This window comes from Salarias fasciatus, chromosome 20, assembly GCF_902148845.1.
Source record: "Salarias fasciatus chromosome 20, fSalaFa1.1, whole genome shotgun sequence".
NCBI classification, from domain to species: domain Eukaryota; kingdom Metazoa; phylum Chordata; class Actinopteri; order Blenniiformes; family Blenniidae; genus Salarias; species Salarias fasciatus.
In genome coordinates, this window is record NC_043764.1 from 10,763,057 (window position 1) to 10,781,271 (window position 18,215).

Sequence of the window (18,215 nt, forward strand, 5' to 3'; positions counted from 1 at the left end):
GGCTTAAAAAAAAAACCTCTCTTTCAAAACTCCGGACACAAGCTTTAAAGGAATACTCCGAAGATTTTGGACCCACGCCCGATCCCTATCATTTTTATAGTGAGACAAGATCATGCAAACCTTTATTGTCTCGCTGCGTCCAGTGGCTGGCTCCCAGCTGTTAGCATCGTAGTTAGCTTAGCTCAGCTGCTGGAGGTGAAGAGGAAACAGAGCCGGACTGACGAAAGTGGACAAAATACTCCTTCCAGTGGTCCAGGGGATGGCGTATTAGCATGTGAAGTAACTCCGAATGGTTATAAAACATTTTAAAAGACGTGTTTTCGTTTCAATCCATTAAAATAACGTTTTGCTACATACAGACCTGCACATGCGCAGTGCTCCGCGGAAGGATATACCGGCGCACAGCAGTAGAAGCCATAGTGTGGCCACTGTGTGCTGCTATATCCTTTCACGGAACACTATGCTTGTGCAGATCTGGATGTCGCAAAACGTTATTTAAACGAGTTAAAAAGAAAACACGTCTTTTAAAATGTTTTATAACCATTCAGGTTTACTTCACGTGCTAATGCGCCATCCCCTGGACCACTGGAAAGAGTATTTTGCCCACTTTCGTCAGTCCGGCTCTGTTTCCTCTTCACCTCCAGCAGCTGAGCTAAGCTAACTACGATGCAAACAGCTGGGAGCCAGCGGCTGGAGGCAGAGAGACAATAAAGGTATATATAATCTTGTCTCACTATAAAAATGATAGGGATTGGGCGTGGGTCCAAAATCTTCGGAGTATTCCTTTTAACATGCTGCCACATTTTACAGAGGTTAGTTACTGTGACAATATTTGCAACATTTCATAAAGTCAGTATCAGCTGTCAACAGCTGCCAAAACAGAAGCAAAAAAATTCAAACGAACATAGACAGGGCTGTGAAAGTCAGGTTTAGAGTAAATATATGTTCATTTACATGGGCTGGGTACTGTTCCAGTGTGTGGATCCCTTGGTGAGTCGAGGTCTCATGCTGACCCTGAAAATGAGAAATGCTGCCTCAGCATAACTAGGAGGTTTTACACTGGAGGGTAGATGTGAGTCAGCCGTTGAATGAATGTGAAACAGAATGGAATTCGTTAGAACGAGTTTCCTTATTTGCATATTAAGGTTCAGTCTCTGTTTATGATGAGAATAGTGGCATAATCTGTGCATTTGGGCAGATTTAGACTAAATAACAGACGGTCATTTGAGAACAGAGAGTTTGGGAGATGAAATACAATGTTCTACGGAGGTATCATCAAAACAAGGAAGATGATAATAAATTGGTCTGACTTTGAGTTTTGTGATTTTTACAAATAGGTTTAAGTATCTCAGGTTGTGCAGGGGTGTGGTTTTCTTTTAAGTTAGTGTTATTTGAGAAAACATTTCAAGTGATTAAGGGTGGAGATTGCACCACCCTGGTCTATTTTTCTGAATTAATTCAGGACAACCGGTATTATAGCTTTGAAGCATGGTGTTCATCAACTGATCAACAAAATATAATAGAAGGCTGTCATTAAAGCTCGGGTTGGCGATCTTGGAAAACTAGCATGTAGCACGAATGGAGCATCTCCCCAAGGCTTCGCCCAGCTCCCACCCCATTGGAGGAGCTCCGTTGGGGGCGGAGATGCGGAGACGTTCCGTGCGCGGCGCTTCCGCGTCCAGTGCGTTCCTGGCGTAACCTGTCCTCAGCGCTTCGTTTCTTCGTTTTTCTTTATTTGCACTACGCCAAGTTATGGCGCACTCAACGGTCAGTCAAGCCCCAAACACCTTTCTCCGCCATTCTGCAACGACGCTCCGTCCTTCTACGCGCGCACTGAACCAGGGTCAGTGCACGCCATTGACATGTACGCGCAGGGGGCAGGTCGAACGGCGAAGAGATTTGATTGGTTTAAAAAAAGGTGTCCCGGCAAGAATATTGGTTGCTGTTTTTCCCGTTTTACTCCTGCTGTAGATAGCGGATATTTTCCCAACTACTTTAAGAACACGCCATGAATTGCTTCCCATCGAGTCATGAAGATAATTTTAACCAGTATTTAAAAAAATGTATCTCATTCAAATCGCCAACCCCAGCTTTAAGTGTTAACTTTTCAAGCTTTTTTTATGTTCCAGATAATTTCTGTGTGGAAAATTGTTGAAGGGTAGAGAAAGCATTCAATCTATTTTTGTTTTTGAATTCAAACAAAATATTTACAGCTGTTTTTATAACCTTCATCCACAAGAAAACAGCAATAGACAGACTGACATGTCAGAAAAAAAACCTAATTATTATTAGAGAGACAGGAGGAGCAGACTGGCTGAGCTGCACTGTAGCAGTTTATATGTCCAGAGATTTTTGCCCAGACATCCAGGAAGTGGAGACATGGAGGGACGCCTGTCTACAGTCTGTGCATTGATCCTGATTTTTGTTGCAATCGGATTTTCAGATGCCCGTTTTCATCATGTTTCTTTTTACACTATTACACTTCAACAATGACCAGAAATCAAAAACTTCGTTTTTGAGCTGCCAAACCTTTATTTAAATCTTCCTCAGTCATAAATAGTTGTGGAATACATCACTTGATATTGTGGTTCAGGGAAATAACATCCAAAACCTATTTCAATGTTGATTTCTCTTTCTCATCAGGCAAGCCTGGACAATGCCCTCAGGCTGACCTGCGTTTTGGCAAGAAGTGCCGAAGTTGGTGGGCTGGGTGCTCTGGTGACGATCAATGTTCTGGCATCAGAAAGTGCTGCAGGATAGGATGTAGATATCTGTGTATTACTCCAGGTGAGCTGTGGATTAAATAATATCAAATACTTACTTACTTTTAATATTTCTCATGTATATGTGCAGTTAAGTTGGAGTTGTTGTATTTGCTGCACCTTGAACTGAATCTCCCTTATCTTGATCAAACTGCAATAAACTGTAAGAATGTTTGCTTCTTAATGTTTCACACCGTTGTACATTTCTATTTTTCAGTCTTGTTCATGTAACCTTTACCCACTGTCTGATGTAAGGGCCTCCCAGATCCTTATCTCTTTATCTATGGAATAAATGGGATGAAGCTTCTTCTCGTCACTCTCCCTGAGTCAAATCAGTCACAAGCAGAAGCAGATGAAGCAAAAACACCAAACCAGAAGTTAAAGAAAAATCATAATTTACTGAAACAATAAAGTAAACCGAAATCTATCTGCTTTAGAGGGTTTAAAGTAAAGTATGAGGGGCCCAGACGGACGGACGGACGGACAGCACAGACACACACAACAAAAAAAGAAACAGTACCTGATCCGTAGCTCCAGTACTGTCAATCCAGAAGTGTCCTGATGATGATGATGATGACGGTGATGATGGTGATGATCAGCAGAAGCGTCAGGGAGCCCAGTCAGCCGTCCTGTGCCTCAGCGCCTTCCTCAGGGTCGAGGTCTTCACCTCCAGGCCGGATCGGTGAAGCGTCTGCAGAGTTTGCCTGTGCAGCAAACTCTCCCTCTGCTCTGCTGTGCTCGCGAACGCTTCGGCGCTGATGGCCCAAACGGGATTGTGACCGGCCAGACCGGGTGGCGGCCGACTCCCGCCGGTCCACAAAGCAGGACTCCGTGTCCCCTGACAACCGCTGGGCGAGCGATCTCAGAAAAAACACTTAATTAGTCCGACGGCAGCGTCTCCTGCTCCGTGGCTTCTGCTGTCAAGCATGTATGTATGCATAGGACACACCTCCTCATTCGGGTTCAGTCACTTAAACTAATATACACCTGGGCGGCCAATAAGAAAACACAGACACAGAACTTCCTCTGTGTCGCCCTTCAAAACAAAAAAAAAATAATATACAACTCATACATGTCATTCCTCATCTCTTTCAGTCAGATGGTAAACATTTACTCAAACAAACATAAATTTCACTCCTCTGCATAACTCATTCCAGAATCTTCATATATTCTCTCACGCTTTGTCTGGGTTACATTCAGATGTCCCTCAGTTCACTACAACGGAGACTCTGTGTGTTCTTCCCCTCACCTACTTCACGCTCTCATGACAAACACTGCTCCAATGGCTGGGAGTGCTGCCAACGTTCCTGTGGGAGAGTGTGCTCTCCTCCATTTAGAGGTGAGATATTAATTTCAAAACCTCCAGAAAACATTTTTACACAAATCCCATTGTGTTGTTTGGAACATTTTATTTGTTTGTTTGTTTTTTTGTAATTACAAATGGTTTTCTTTACAAAGATTCTCTTTTTTGCAGTCAACTGGTCAGGACGCAAATGAAATGATCTATGACCTGTCAAAGAAGCTTGAAGGTGAAAAAGATTGAGAAGAAAATCAATTCAGCAAGACGACTGGCTGCCATTCCTGTAGTGAGCCATGTTGATTCTACAATCTTCAACCACACTGAATTCTACATTCTTGGTGCATTTTCTGGGTTTCTTTGATGCTTAAATCCCCCCCCCCCCCCCCCCCCCCAAACAAAAAAAAATAGAAAAAGAAAGAAAGAAAAACGTAAGAAGTCATATATTATCGGATATTTTTCAACTGAACTGTTTGTACACTTCTGTACCAATTTGATTAAAGGTATGAACAAAATTTGCTCTTTCCGTGATTAATCTTTTTTGTTTAATATTAGTAACTCTGTCTCAGACTGTCTGAAGCTCTATATTATCAGCAAATAAAAAGAAGCAGTTGCATCACAAACTGCTCTGTGTTTGTCATTTATGCTCACAGTCAATATTCAATCAATATATAATCAACATTATAGGAACAGTTGTATTCATAACACTCAACATATTCTGTCAAGAACTTGCAGCTTTGCCGTTGGTGCAGTCGTGTTTCTTTCTTCACTCTATCTGGTGATATATTATTGGGATGAAATGTGGTAGTCAAGATCTTGTTCTTCTCTTTCGCTATTTAAAAAATAAGAGGGTTGGCCTGAATATCACGTGGATGATGATTGAATAGTTCTGTTTTTCTTACACACATAATACATTGTGGTGGTGGGGTGTGGTAGGAGCTCAGCTGTGGAGGAGAGGTCATGAAGCAGACCTCAAGGAAGCCATCGGAGACAGGTAAGGAGGGACCCCTGTGATCAATAATGAGTGATTCTCTCTCCTCCTGTCTCCCAGTCACAGTTGGGATTTAAAAAGGATCAGCTGCTACAATGACAGAGTCCAGGCAGACATGGATAGACTGCTGGGCTTGTTCCAGAGCTGCACAAAGACTTATTCTGACACTTACACAGATTTATTCTACCCCTAAGGTGGAGTCAGGTTCAGTGCCTCAGTGCTCTCTGAACAATTGACTCCTCAATTATCTCTTAAAGGTAGAAAGGGACTCAGCAGAACACACAAAGTTTGGGAGTTTGTTCCACCATTTGGTAACAACAGAGGAGAAGAGTCTGTTTCGAGCCGCGCTGGTTTGGAAGCACCAGGCGTCTCTCACAAGCAAAGCGAAGTGGCCATGGAGAGCAGACCTGGATCAGGGAATCCAGGTAGGCTGGGACCGTTCTTGTAAATGTTTTGGAAGATGAACAGAGGAGTGACATAAGCTCTGCTGGGCTGGTTGAAGACCAGACGTGCTGCATTCTCGATCATCTGTAGAGGTGTGGCTGTACATGCCGGGAGACCTGCCAGAAGAGAGTTGCAGTAGTCAGTGCGTGACACCACGAGAGCCTGAACCAGAAGTTGTGTGGCCTGTTGGGTCAGGAAGGGTCTGATTTTCCTGATGTTGGAGAGGGCATAATGACAATATCAAGACACTGAGGCCATGTGAACCTTAAAAGTCAGCTGATCATCAGTCATGACCCCCAGGTTTCTGGCTGACTTTGTGGGCACAAGTAGGCTCGAGTGAAGTTGGACACTGATCTGAGGCTGAACAGATGGACAAGCTGGAAAGACCATGAGTTCAGTCTTAGACAGATTTAGCTGAAGGTGCCGTTCCTTCGTCCATGTGGCGATATCAGCCAAACATGCTTATATCCGAGCTGAGACTCTTGTGTTGTCATTTGAAAAAGAGAGGAAAAGCTGAGTGTCGTCAGTATAACAGTGGTAGGAGAAGCCATGGGAGCGAATAACTGCACCAATGAGGTGGTGAACAGAGAGAAGAGTAAGGGAGAAAGCACTGACCCCTGAGGAACCCCTAATAGGCCATGTGACCTTGACACCTCCCCTCAACACCTGCACAGAGACACTACAGAGGGCATCCTACAAACTTTTGCAAGAGAACACATCTGCAAGCTGAGCATTCAGGTATCAAATTACAAACAGGGCATCAGGAGAGACCCAACGCTGTGTTTCCACCGGACGCAACACAAATTTTTTGCGCACTGAGATTACATACAAAGTCAGTGTAACTAATTACATGATTTTCGTTCAATCTTGAGCGGCGAGCGCCGAGCAATAAAGCGGCGAGCGCTGAACGCTTGAGTTGAAATAATTGAACTTTTCAAGCAAATTCACTTGTCGCGCCAGGACAGCCAGTGTCCTGACAGCCCTCCTCCAGGGCTTGGAGTGATGTGATGCTGTGGCGAGGGGAGAGTGGGGAGTGGCGAGAGTTGTTTGCATGTGTACCAGCGATAAAACTCGAGCGTCTAGCACGGTGCGATTTCATTTGTCGCGTGAATGAATTCGCGGTCAGCTCTTCTGGTGGAAACACAGCGAAAGACACATAGCCATTAGTCTAACACCCCATCAGACAACAAGGTGACTGAGTCCACATGCAGAATACGAAGAGTGATTAAAGATCAGCGTGATCCTGCAAATTTAACAGTGATCATGCAAATATGACCTTTGACCTCTGAGATGACCAGAAACAGGCCAGAAAGGCCCTCAGATCCCAGCCTCCCCAGGCAGATGTCCACGCACTGGTCCAGAAGGGGGCAGAGGGAGGTGCCGGCTGGGAAGCCTGGCAGCCACGGGGCCCAGGCTCCAGAGGACCGAGACAAGCAGGCACCAACCCTGTCAGGCACCGGACACCCAGGGTGGGCAGAGGCGAGGGGCCAAGCCCCAAGAGTCAAAGAGCCGACCCCACCCACTGAGGCACAGTCATGACCATACCCAGGAGAACCCAGAATTAAAAGAATAAAAAAATAAAATAATGCCCTTACAGAATATCTAATAAAATTCCCACTTGTGGAATTGTTGAAGGATTTTCAACATTCAATTCCCCCGCAGGTGCACTCCGCCACAGAGCAGAACTGCTGTTTAACAGCTTGTGCGCAAAGATGCTGACACGTTGCTACGGAACGCAGCTTCAGATGCTCAGACCCAGCGGGGGAACACTCCTGGTAAGCCCCAAAAAGGTCTGTGACATTATTTTTCCCCTCTGCAGTTTTACACAATTTATTGTGTTGACCGATGGAGCGACCTTCGATGCGCTGGCACCGCGAGAGGACCAGATGTGGGAACCAGCAGAGGCTCTAACTGGGGACTGGACAGAGGAGACAGGACCTGATGAACCACTTCTGAAAAGAAAATATACTTTAAAGTTTAGCAAATGATTTAATCAGTGATGTGATGCCAGTAGGTAAAGGGAGATTAAATACAGACAGAGGATGATGTTTAGTCAAACATTTTATTACAACGTAATTGTCATTAATTTTGTTCAGTGTATTATTGATTATTGATTCCCTCCTGCCTGGTTGCTACTGTGGCCATTAAGCAGCAGGTTTCTGTTTACCTTTCCAGGATCTCCGCCGTGATGACGTCTGGCCACAGTCCAGCAGCACGGGGAGCAGACGGCACTCGCTGCCCTCGGTGGCCTGAGTTCCGGGTCCGGCTTGGTCCGAGATCTGGCTGGCCACCGGATCCGGACCCGGTACTGGGTGTGTGTGTCTCGGTGGGACCGCTGGTATCTGGCTCAGAGACGTCATTGATTGAAACAATAAAAATATGAGCTGTATTACGTGTGTCAGCCTCATGATTTGTAACATCAGGGTTGAATTAACAGATTTATAATTTATTCAATCTCTGGTGTCCGTTCATCCCCACGATGCTGTTCACTGCCGCCCTGATCTTCTCACAGACGTTTTTCTATTCACCTTTAATTCCAGTTTTTATTCTTCCATAGAGCTCCTCCTTATTTACCTCCACCTCAGACCTGAGAGGATCGATTTCCATCTTGGAAAAGTTTATTTTGTTGCCAAGATTTCTCCTGTGGGCGGGGCTTCTAATCCGTGAATATTTCAGGGCTTAACATGTTAACGATAAATTTCAGCCGGCGCATTTATCAACACCTGATTATTCGAGCACTGAGATCGGTGAGGTACAAAAATTTCATAAATCTCCCGGGGGCCCAGTCGTACGGTGAGATCACCATTCAGATACGGACTCGTTTCAAGGAAAGATTTTATTCAATCAAATCTTAAATGACACACGACCATCTGTGCTCCGACCAGTTCAGTTTCCCACCTTTAAACAAACCTGCATGAACTGAAACACCTTTATGTGTATATTCACTATTAACCTCCGATCACTGATAATAGTGTGGAAATGACACATTGAATAGTGGTTACCACACCATCTACCCATGCAGGATGTCATGGGGAATGCATGTTTGAACTCACTCACATTAACGGAGGAGACCTGACACCAAACTTCCAGAAGGATGCCCCCTATTTTCCTTTTTGTCCAAGTATAAACATCAACAATAACACTCAATCTACTTACGAATAATGATTTGTGTGTGTCTGAGTGTGAACATGTGTCCAAAAGCCTTTCTATCTCCTCTCCATGCAGTGAGAAGGGAGTGTTGGGAGGTTTTCTGAGTCATCTGATCAGCAAAAGACAATAAAAGACTGTCATTAGTTACGTAATAACTTTTACAGGTTTTTTTTTGTGAGGCAAATTGTTGAAGGGTGGAGAAAGAATTCAGTCTATTCTGTTGCTTGATTAAAAAATATCTTCATCATGATGACAGCTTTTGTGTGAAAAGTTCGTCCACAACAAAACAGCAACGTGTCAGACGTGTCAGAATAATCGTCTAATTGTGATTGGACCGATCACAGACCAACCCTCTGACCAGACTGGTCTGGAACAGTATATATGTCCAGAGATTTTTGCCCAGACATCAGTTGCATCCTGGTGTGCAGGAAGTGGAGACATGGAGGGACGCCTGTCTACAGTCTGTGCATTGATCCTGATACTGGTTGCAATTGGGTTCTCAGATGCCGGTTTTCATCACAGTAAGTTTGTTTTTACACTATTACACAGAAATCAAAAACTTTGTGCATACTTTTGTACTTTTGTTTTCGAGCTCCCGAACTTTTAGTTAAATCTTCTTCGATCATAAATAGTTGTGGAATACATCACTTGATATTGTGGTTCAGGGAAATAACAGCCAAAACCCATTTCAATGTTGATTTCTCTTTCTCATCAGGCAAGCCTGGACAATGCCCTCAGGCTGACCTGCGTTTTGGCAAGATTTGCCGAAGTTGGTGGGCTGGGTGCTCTGGTGACGATCAATGTTCTGGCATCAGGAAGTGCTGCAGGATAGGATGTAGATATCTGTGTATTACTCCAGGTGAGCTGTTGATGAAATAATATCAAATACTCACGGACTTTTAATATTCCTCATGTATATGTGCGTTTAAGTTGGAGTTGTATTTGCTGCACCTTGAACTGAATCTCCCTTATCTTGATCAAACTGCAATAAACTGAAAGAATGTTTGCTTCTTAATGTTTCACACTGTTGTACATTTCTGTTTTTCAGTCTTGTTCAAATGCCCCTCAGTTCACGACAACGCGGACTTTGTGTGTTCTTCCCCTCACCGACGTTCATGCTCTCATGACAGACACTGCTCCAATGGCTGGAAGTGCTGCCAACGTTCCTGTGGGAGAGTGTGCTCTCCTCCATTTAGAGGTGAGATATTAATTTCAACGACTCCAGAGAGGATTTGTATACAAATCCCCTTGTGCTTTTTGGAACATCTTTTTTTTTTTTTTGTAATTACAAATTGTTTTCTTCACAATTACAAATATTCTCTTTTTTGCAGTCAACTGGTCAGGAAGCAGACCCCAGCGGCGCACTGGTTAGTGCTCTTGCCTCACAGCAAGAATGTCCCGGGTTCAATTACCGGCTGGGGCTGGGTGCCTTTCTGTGTGGAGTTTGCATGTTCTCCCCATGTGTACATGGGTTGCCGCCCGATACTCCGACTTCCTCCCACAGTTACTTGGTCACCCTGAACTGCTCCGACGTGTGAATGGTTCTTCATTTCGCCCTGCGACAGACTGGTGACCTGTCCAGGGTGCACCCCGCCCTCGCCTGCAGCAGCTGGAATCGGCTCCAGCCACCTGTGACCCTGACAAGGAGAAGCGGTTTAGAAAATGGATGGATGGTTTTTGGTCAGGAGGCAAATGACCTGATCTATGACCTGTCAAAGAAGCTTGAAGGTGAAAAAGGTTGAGATCCAATCCAATAATCTAATAAGATCTAATCCAATAACAGCAGTCTTTGGTGTCATACCCCACCAACATGACCTAACCGCCTACCAGACAAATGCAGTAGCTTTTTCATCTCATATGACAAGAAGGTTAATTCTGCTCAAATGGAAAGATGCACAACCACCCTCTTTTATTCAGTGGGTAAGAGAAACTATGATGTGCTTGCAATTAGAAAACCTAAGATACTGTTTGAAGGGTTCTCAAGTCAAATACTATAAAACATGGACACCATTCATTAATTACGTGGAAAAACTGCCATTCGTCAATCTGTAAACTTTTTCTTCTAGCGAACAATGCACTCTGTAATGCATCATTTTTGCGCTTTTTTTTTTTTTTTTTTTTTGCTTTTTGTGCTGTTTTTTGTTCTTGCTGTTTTTGTCATGTCTATGTACGTGTGTGTGTTTTGGGGGTTCAACTATATCAAGTACGGAGATGGTGAGATTATGTGTCAGCTACTATGTGGCGTAATTGTAATTTTCTTTCTGATTTCCCACCGTTATAGAAATGTTTATGTTGTATGTTACCTATATTGTGAAAATATAAAGTTTCAAAAAAAAAAAAAAAAAAAAAGAAGCTTGAAGGTGGAAAAGGTTGAGAAGAAAATAAATTCAGCAATGCCATTCCTGCAGTGAGCCTGCAGTGACTCTGTATCAGACTGTCTAAATCTCTTATCAGCAAATAAAAAGAAGCAATTAAATCACACGGTGCTCATTTATATTCACAATTACACTGATATTATAAGTGAATTGAAATTTACAACAGGGAATATTTATTTGGTCAAGTTCTTGTCGATTTGTTTCAGTACATACTCTCAGTGCACCTAAACACATTTGTCGAACTCTCGTGCTTCCTCGCTCATCTGTGAGCATCAAGAGTTAGTACACTGTTCACCCAGGATGCCTGAAGCCCTTCGCCTCCAGCAGAATATGTCTCCCAGGAGATCCTGAAAGTGTTCCTCCTGGCTTGTAGTATTATCATTCATGGTCAGAGGATGAAGTCTTTGAAATATGTGGGATGAAAGCACTTTTGTGTGACCATTTTATAATCAAAAACCTTATTAGACAAACACTAGATTTCTTTTTCATGAGGTTTCCTGCCTATTTTTATCATAGCCTCCATTTATTTGCTCAGTTGCCTCCAGTGATGTCTTGAGGCACTCTGCTGACACCCAGTGGCTCCTCATACCACTGCTGGAACAGATTCACACCTGTTGTTGCTGAAAAGCATCAGCTTTAACTTAAAGCTCGTGTCCGGAGTTTCCTTCGTTTCCAATGTATGTATCATTTTTCAACAGAGCTTAAATGTGTCAGTCTGGTTCGATACTACAATATAATATTAGCATAAAGCAATATAAAAATTTATTGATGAGCCCCGCCTTCGTCTCATAGACCCCCATGTTATCCGAAAAAGCGCCGGTCAGCGTCAGCCAATAGATTTCGAGCTTCCGCATTCTCGTGTTGTCAATCAAAGTGTGGAGCAGCCAGAGAGCACGGCCGCTCGCCCAGGCAGAGGAGAGTTAGCTCCGCAGCAGCATGGAGCACTATGCTTGTGCAGATCTTTGTGTAGCAAAACGTTATTTAAACGGGTTAAAAAGAAAATACGTCTTTTAAAATGTTTCATAACCATTCAGATTTACTTCACGTGCTAATGCGCCATACCCTGGACCACTGGAAGGAGTATTTTGCCCACTTTCGTCAGTCCAGCTCTGGTTCCTCTTCACCTCCAGCAGCTGAGCTAAGCTAACTACGATGCTAACAGCTGGGAGCCAGCGGCTGGAGGCAGAGAGACAATAAAAGTATGTATAATCTTGTCTCACTATAAAAATGATAGGGATTGGGCGTGGGTCCAAAATCTTCGGAGTATTCCTTTTAACATGCTGCCAGATTTTACAGAGGTTAGTTACTGTGACAATATTTGCAACATTTCATAAAGTCAGTATCAGCTGTCAACAGCTGCCAAAACAGAAGCAAAAAAATTCAAACGAACATGGACAGGGCTGTGAAAGTCAGGTTTTGAGTAAGGATCGACCAATTATTGGCCTGGCCGATAATATCGGCCGATATTGGGCATTTTTCTAATAATCAGCATCGGCCTTTTTTTCCACCAATATCCGATAAAAAATTTTTTTTACCGTATTTCCCGCACTATAAGGTGCACCTAAAAGCCTCTAATTGTCTCAAAGCCCAACTGTCTGCCTTATATTTCGGTGCGCCTTTTTTTCAGAAAATACGGTAATAAAGACCACTCAGTTGTCAGTCAGTTGTCTTGACTACGGCTCCCATAATGCATTGTGATGTGATCACATGAGCAAACAACTTCTGCTTGCTTGTAGCTAAGCTAGCCAGTTCCAAAGAACGGCAAATATGAAGCTTGAGGCAGATTCTCCGCCTCTGACCCGTCAGTCACCAGAATCACACAGTTTGTCCTCAAGTCTCCCAACCGGAGAGCACGGCGCGCGGCTGCACAGCCGCGAGGAGCGGCCCGACGCCGGCGGACAGCCCGCTCGCTGGGACGCCGGGAGCGGTCGGCCGGCAGCGGTCAACCGGCAGCGGATTACAGTGAAGTCGGCCCCACGCATCTTCCGTCACGCACTCACGCCACACATTGAAAACTGAAAAAAAAAATTACCGGTAAATGTGTCTGGTGCGCTGCTGTGGAACCGGGAGGAATCAAACACAAGCCTGTCACAGACCGACCGCTGATTTTTTTTTTCCAGTTTTCAATGTGTGGCGTGAGTGCGTGACAGAAGACGCGTGGGGCCGAGTCGGTCGGGGCGACCGGGGGTTGACTGGTTACCGTGCCGAGAACAGACTGCCTGCCGAAAAATGACTCCCCCCACGGGGGCGCGCATCGATTAGTGATAACATTGATTTTAACATATTTTTTAGCGTTACAGTAGCCTACAACTTCAGTTCAACCAGGATTCTCCATTGTTTATTTTATTATTATTTTTTATTCCTACAGTACAGGACATACAGGGGACAACATACAAGAAAATGAAGGAAAGAGTTGTGTTAGCAGCAGCGACAGATAGTTGAATATTGGAGTTTTGGGGAAGTTATGGATGAGATGACTGCATTATTGTGTGTGTGTGTGTGTGATAAATATAATTACATGTATCAGTAATAATAATAATAATAACAACAATAATAATAAAGTAATCACACAATTATAAACTGAACGAAAACAAAAGGCCTGAGTATAATGAATGTAGAAGAAGTGTTTTCCACTGAGCACATCACATCTCTCTTCACTAGTCACTTCACTACTAAGTCACTACTCTGGGCTGTGGAACAATGTCCCACCCACAGCTACATTTTGATGCCAAAATGTTCATTTTTGCTGCAAATGAATATCGGTTCAACATATCGGTTATCGGTTTCCATAAGTACCAATAATTGGCATCGGCATCGGCCCTAAAAAAGCCATATCGGTCGATCCTTAGTTTTGAGTAAATATATGTTCATTTACATGGGCTGGGTACTGTTCCAGTGTGTGGATCCCTTGGTGAGTCGAGGTCTCATGCTGACCCTGAAGATGAGAAACGCTGCCTCAGCATAACTAGGTGGTTTTACACTGGAGGGTAGATGTGAGTCAGCTGTTGAATGAATGTGAAACAGAATGGAATTCGTTAGAACGAGTTTCCTTATTTGCATATTAAGGTTCAGTCTCTGTGTTTGTGATGAGAATAGTGGCATAATCTGTGCATTTGAGCAGATTTAGACTGAAGATAGATGAAATACAATGTTCTCCGGAGGTATCATCAAAACAAGGAAGATGATAATAAATTGGTCTGACTTTGAATTTTGTGATTTTTACAGATAGGTTTAAGTATCTCAGATTGTGCAGGGGTGTGGTTTTCTTTTAAGTTAGTGTTATTTGAGAAAACATTTCAAGTGATTAAGGGTGGAGATTGCACCACCCTGGTCTATTTTTCTGAATTAATTCAGGACAACTGCAATTATAGCTTTGAAGCATGGTGTCCATCAACTGATCAACAAAATATAATAGAAGGCTGTCATTAAGTGTTCACTTTGAAGCTTTTTTTATGTTCCAGATAATTTCTATGTGTGGAAAATTGTTGAAGGGTAGAGAAAGCATTCAATCTATTTTTGTTTTTGAATTCAAACAAAATCTTCACAGCTGTTTTTATAACCTTCATCCACAAGAAAACAGCAATAGACAGACTGGCATGTCAGAAAAATCACCTAATTATTTTTAGAGAGATAGGAGGAGCAAAAAAATCCTAGACTAGCTGAGCTGCACTGTAGCAGTTTATATGTCCAGAGATTTTTGCCCAGACATCCAGGAAGTGGAGACATGGAGGGACGCCTGTCTACAGTCTGTGCATTGATCCTGATACTGGTTGCAATCGGATTTTCAGATGCCCGTTTTCATCATGTTTCTTTTTACACGATTACACTTCAACAATGACCAGAAATCAAAAACTTTGTTTTTGAGCTGCCAAACCTTTATTTAAATCTTCCTCAGTCATAAATAGTTGTGGAATACATCACTTGATATTGTGGTTCAGGGAAATAACATCCAAAACCTATTTCAATGTTGATTTCTCTTTCTCATCAGGCAAGCCTGGACAATGCCCTCAGGCTGACCTGCGTTTTGGCAAGAAGTGCCGAAGTTCGTGGGCTGGGTGCTCTGGTGACGATCAATGTTCTGGCATCAGGAAGTGCTGCAGGATAGGATGTAGATATCTGTGTATTACTCCAGCTGAGTTGTTGATGAAATAATATCAAATACTCACTTACATTTAATATTCCTCATGTATATGTGCAGTTAAGTTGGAGTTGTTGTATTTGCTGCACCTTGACCTGAATCTCCCTTATCTTGATCAAACTGCAATAAACTGTAAGAATGTTTGCTTCTTAATGTTTCACACTGCTGTACATTTCTATTTTTCAGTCTTGTTCATGTAACCTTGACCCACTGTCTGATGTAAGGGCCTCCCAGATCCTTGTCTCTTTATCTATGGAATAAATGGGATGAAGCTTCTTCTCTTCACTCTCCCTGAGTCAAATCAGTCACAAGCAGAAGCAGATGAAGCAAAAACATCAAACCAGAAGTTAAAGAAAAATCATAATTTACTGAAACAATAAAGTAAACCGAAACCCATTTGCTTTAGAGGGTTTAAAGTAAAGTATGAGGGGCCCACTCCAAGACACACACACACACACACACACACACACACACACACACACACACACACACACACACACACACACACACACACACACACACACACACACACACACACACACACACACACACACACACACACACACACACACACCACACACACACACACACACACACACACACACACACACACACACACACACACACACACACACACACACACACACACCTGGGCGATGCTTGGGAGCGGTGAGGCCAGAAACTCAAAGGCCGCTTCGCTCTCAGAGCACAACAAAAAAAGAAACAGTACCTGATCCGTAGCTCCAGTATTGTGAATCCAGAAGTGTCCTGATGATGATGACGGTGATGATGGTGATGATCAGCAGAAGCGTCCAGGGAGCCCAGTCAGCCGTCCTGTGCCTCAGCGCCTTCCTCAGGGTCGAGGTCTTCACCTCCCGGCCGGATCGGTGAAGCGTCTGCAGAGTTTGCCTGTGCAGCAAACTCTCCCTCTGCTCTGCTGTGCTGGGGAACGCTACGCCACTGATGGCCCAAACGGGATTGTGACCGGCCAGACCGGGTGGCGGCCGACTCCCGCCGGTCCACAAAGCAGGACTCCGTGTCCCCTGACAACCGCTGGGCAAGCGATCTCAGGAAAAACACTTAATTAGTCCGACGGCAGCGTCTCCTGCTCCGTGGCTTCTGCCGTCAAGCATGTATGTATGCATAGGACACACCTCCTCATTCGGGTTCAGTCACTTAAACTAATATACACCAGGGCGGCCAATAAGAAAACACAGACACAGAACTTCCTCTGCGTCGCCCTTCAAAACAAAACAAAAATAAAATACGACTCATACATGTCATTCCTCATCTCTTTCAGTCAGATGGTAAACATTTACTCAAACAAACATAAATTTCACTCCTCTGCATAACTCATTCCATAATCTTCATATATTCTCTCACGCTTTGTCTGGGTTACATTCAGATGCCCCTCAGTTCACTACAACGGGGACTCTGTGTGTTCTTCCCCTCACCTACTTCACGCTCTCATGACAAACACTGCTCCAATGGCTGGAAGTGCTGCCAACGTTCCTGTGGAAGAGAGTGTGCTCTCCTCCATTTAGAGGTGAGACATTAATTTCAAAGACTGCAGAGAGGATTTTTATACAAATCCCCTTGTGCTTTTTGGAACATTTTTTTTTCTTTGTAAAAAAACTAATTGTACAAATGTACAAATTGTTTTCGTCACAATTACAAATATTCTCTCTTTTGCAGTCAACTGGTCAGCAGGCGTGGCCGGACGGCGGCGCAGTGGTTAGCGCTCCTGCGGTCGGGCCGGGGCTCGGTGCCTTTCTGTGTGGAGTTTGAACCTTCTCCCCGTGTGTGCGTGGGTTCCCTCCGGATACTCCGGCTTCCTCCCACAGTTAATTGGTCTCCCTAAATTGCCCCCAGATGTGAGTGTGAGTGGTTGTTCATCTGTCAGTGTATCCCTGCGCCAGACCGGTGACCTGTCCAGGGTGTGCCCCGCCCTCACCCGCAGCAGCTGGGCTCGGCTCCGGCCAGAAAAGACGCTGCTCAATAACTGCGTTTTTCCGGTCTGGAAAAAACGCCGCCCTTGGACGGCGCTCAGTTGATAAAAAGCGGCATCTGAAGTGTATGTTGATTACGGAAGCCCTAAAAGGACACGATTTAGCTTTTTTTTTTTTATTTCCCCTGTTTTCCGTGATAACTGACTTAATTTCAGTGGTTTTCTCGACGCTTGTCTGCCACAGACCACAGACAGGTGAGTTCAGTCTGCTAATGAGTTATTTTGTGCAGTTACCCATTTCTGAATAACTTATATGATGCACGCAAATCAAAAACTATCTGTCCGGAATCTGCACAGTGGAGGAGCCATGTTTTGCCTCCTAATGCAGGGCTGTGTGTTTTCTTGCTGCTGTCTGTGTTTTAGAGCAGGAGGAGCTGCAGCCTTCCAAAGATTTGCAATAGCATACCGTTTTCAGCACACTTCACTTTCCAGTGTTTCATGTACACCGCGCTGGTTATGTCCCCTTGGTGAGGGGCGTGGCAGTGTGGATTGGCACGTCAGTTTAGGACTTGTCTCAGTGATTGGCTGGCAGAGTGGAGTACCAATAGCGAAGCCCGTAGGTGGGCACGCACAAACTCGTAGAACTGGAGTTACGTTTAGTAACTACTAAGAGTATTTCTAAAGAGGTCTTGATATTTGGGGGCAGGAAGGGAGTTTCTGAAGTCCTCCTACACTTTGAGAACTCCTGTATTAAATATAAAATCTCAACAGAAATATTTATGTACCATGTAACTGTAAATCAAATGTCCATTTTGGAGTTTTGTTGTTGTTGAAAAGCTACATTTTCAAGTGTAAGTATGTTGTTGGATCTTTCATTGCTGATATTGTGCCATATTTTTGCTGAATATGCAGTTGGTTCTAAAAAATATCAACATTAGAAACCTCTGTGATTCACAACTTATAAATATGAGTATTTGTGAAAACTTGTTTTTTCATGTTGCTTTTTTTTTAAGTGTATTAAACTCACTTGTTTTACCTGTGCCACACAGGTGTGTTCATCTTGGTAACTAACATTTTTTACAAACATGGTTGCTTCTTCATTTCTGTGAA

At 43.8% G+C, this 18,215-nt stretch overlaps 1 long non-coding RNA gene across 1 annotated transcript; it reads left to right on the top strand.

Annotated features, from left to right (window-relative positions):
* Positions 1 to 1,326: 1,326 nt before the first annotated feature.
* Positions 1,327 to 18,031, top strand: LOC115408847 (uncharacterized). The gene is made up of 3 exons (XR_003933801.1): positions 1,327 to 1,337; positions 1,540 to 1,544; positions 17,962 to 18,031. It is a non-coding gene; the product is annotated as an uncharacterized LOC115408847 (long non-coding RNA).
* The last annotated feature ends 184 nt before the right edge of the window (positions 18,032 to 18,215 follow it).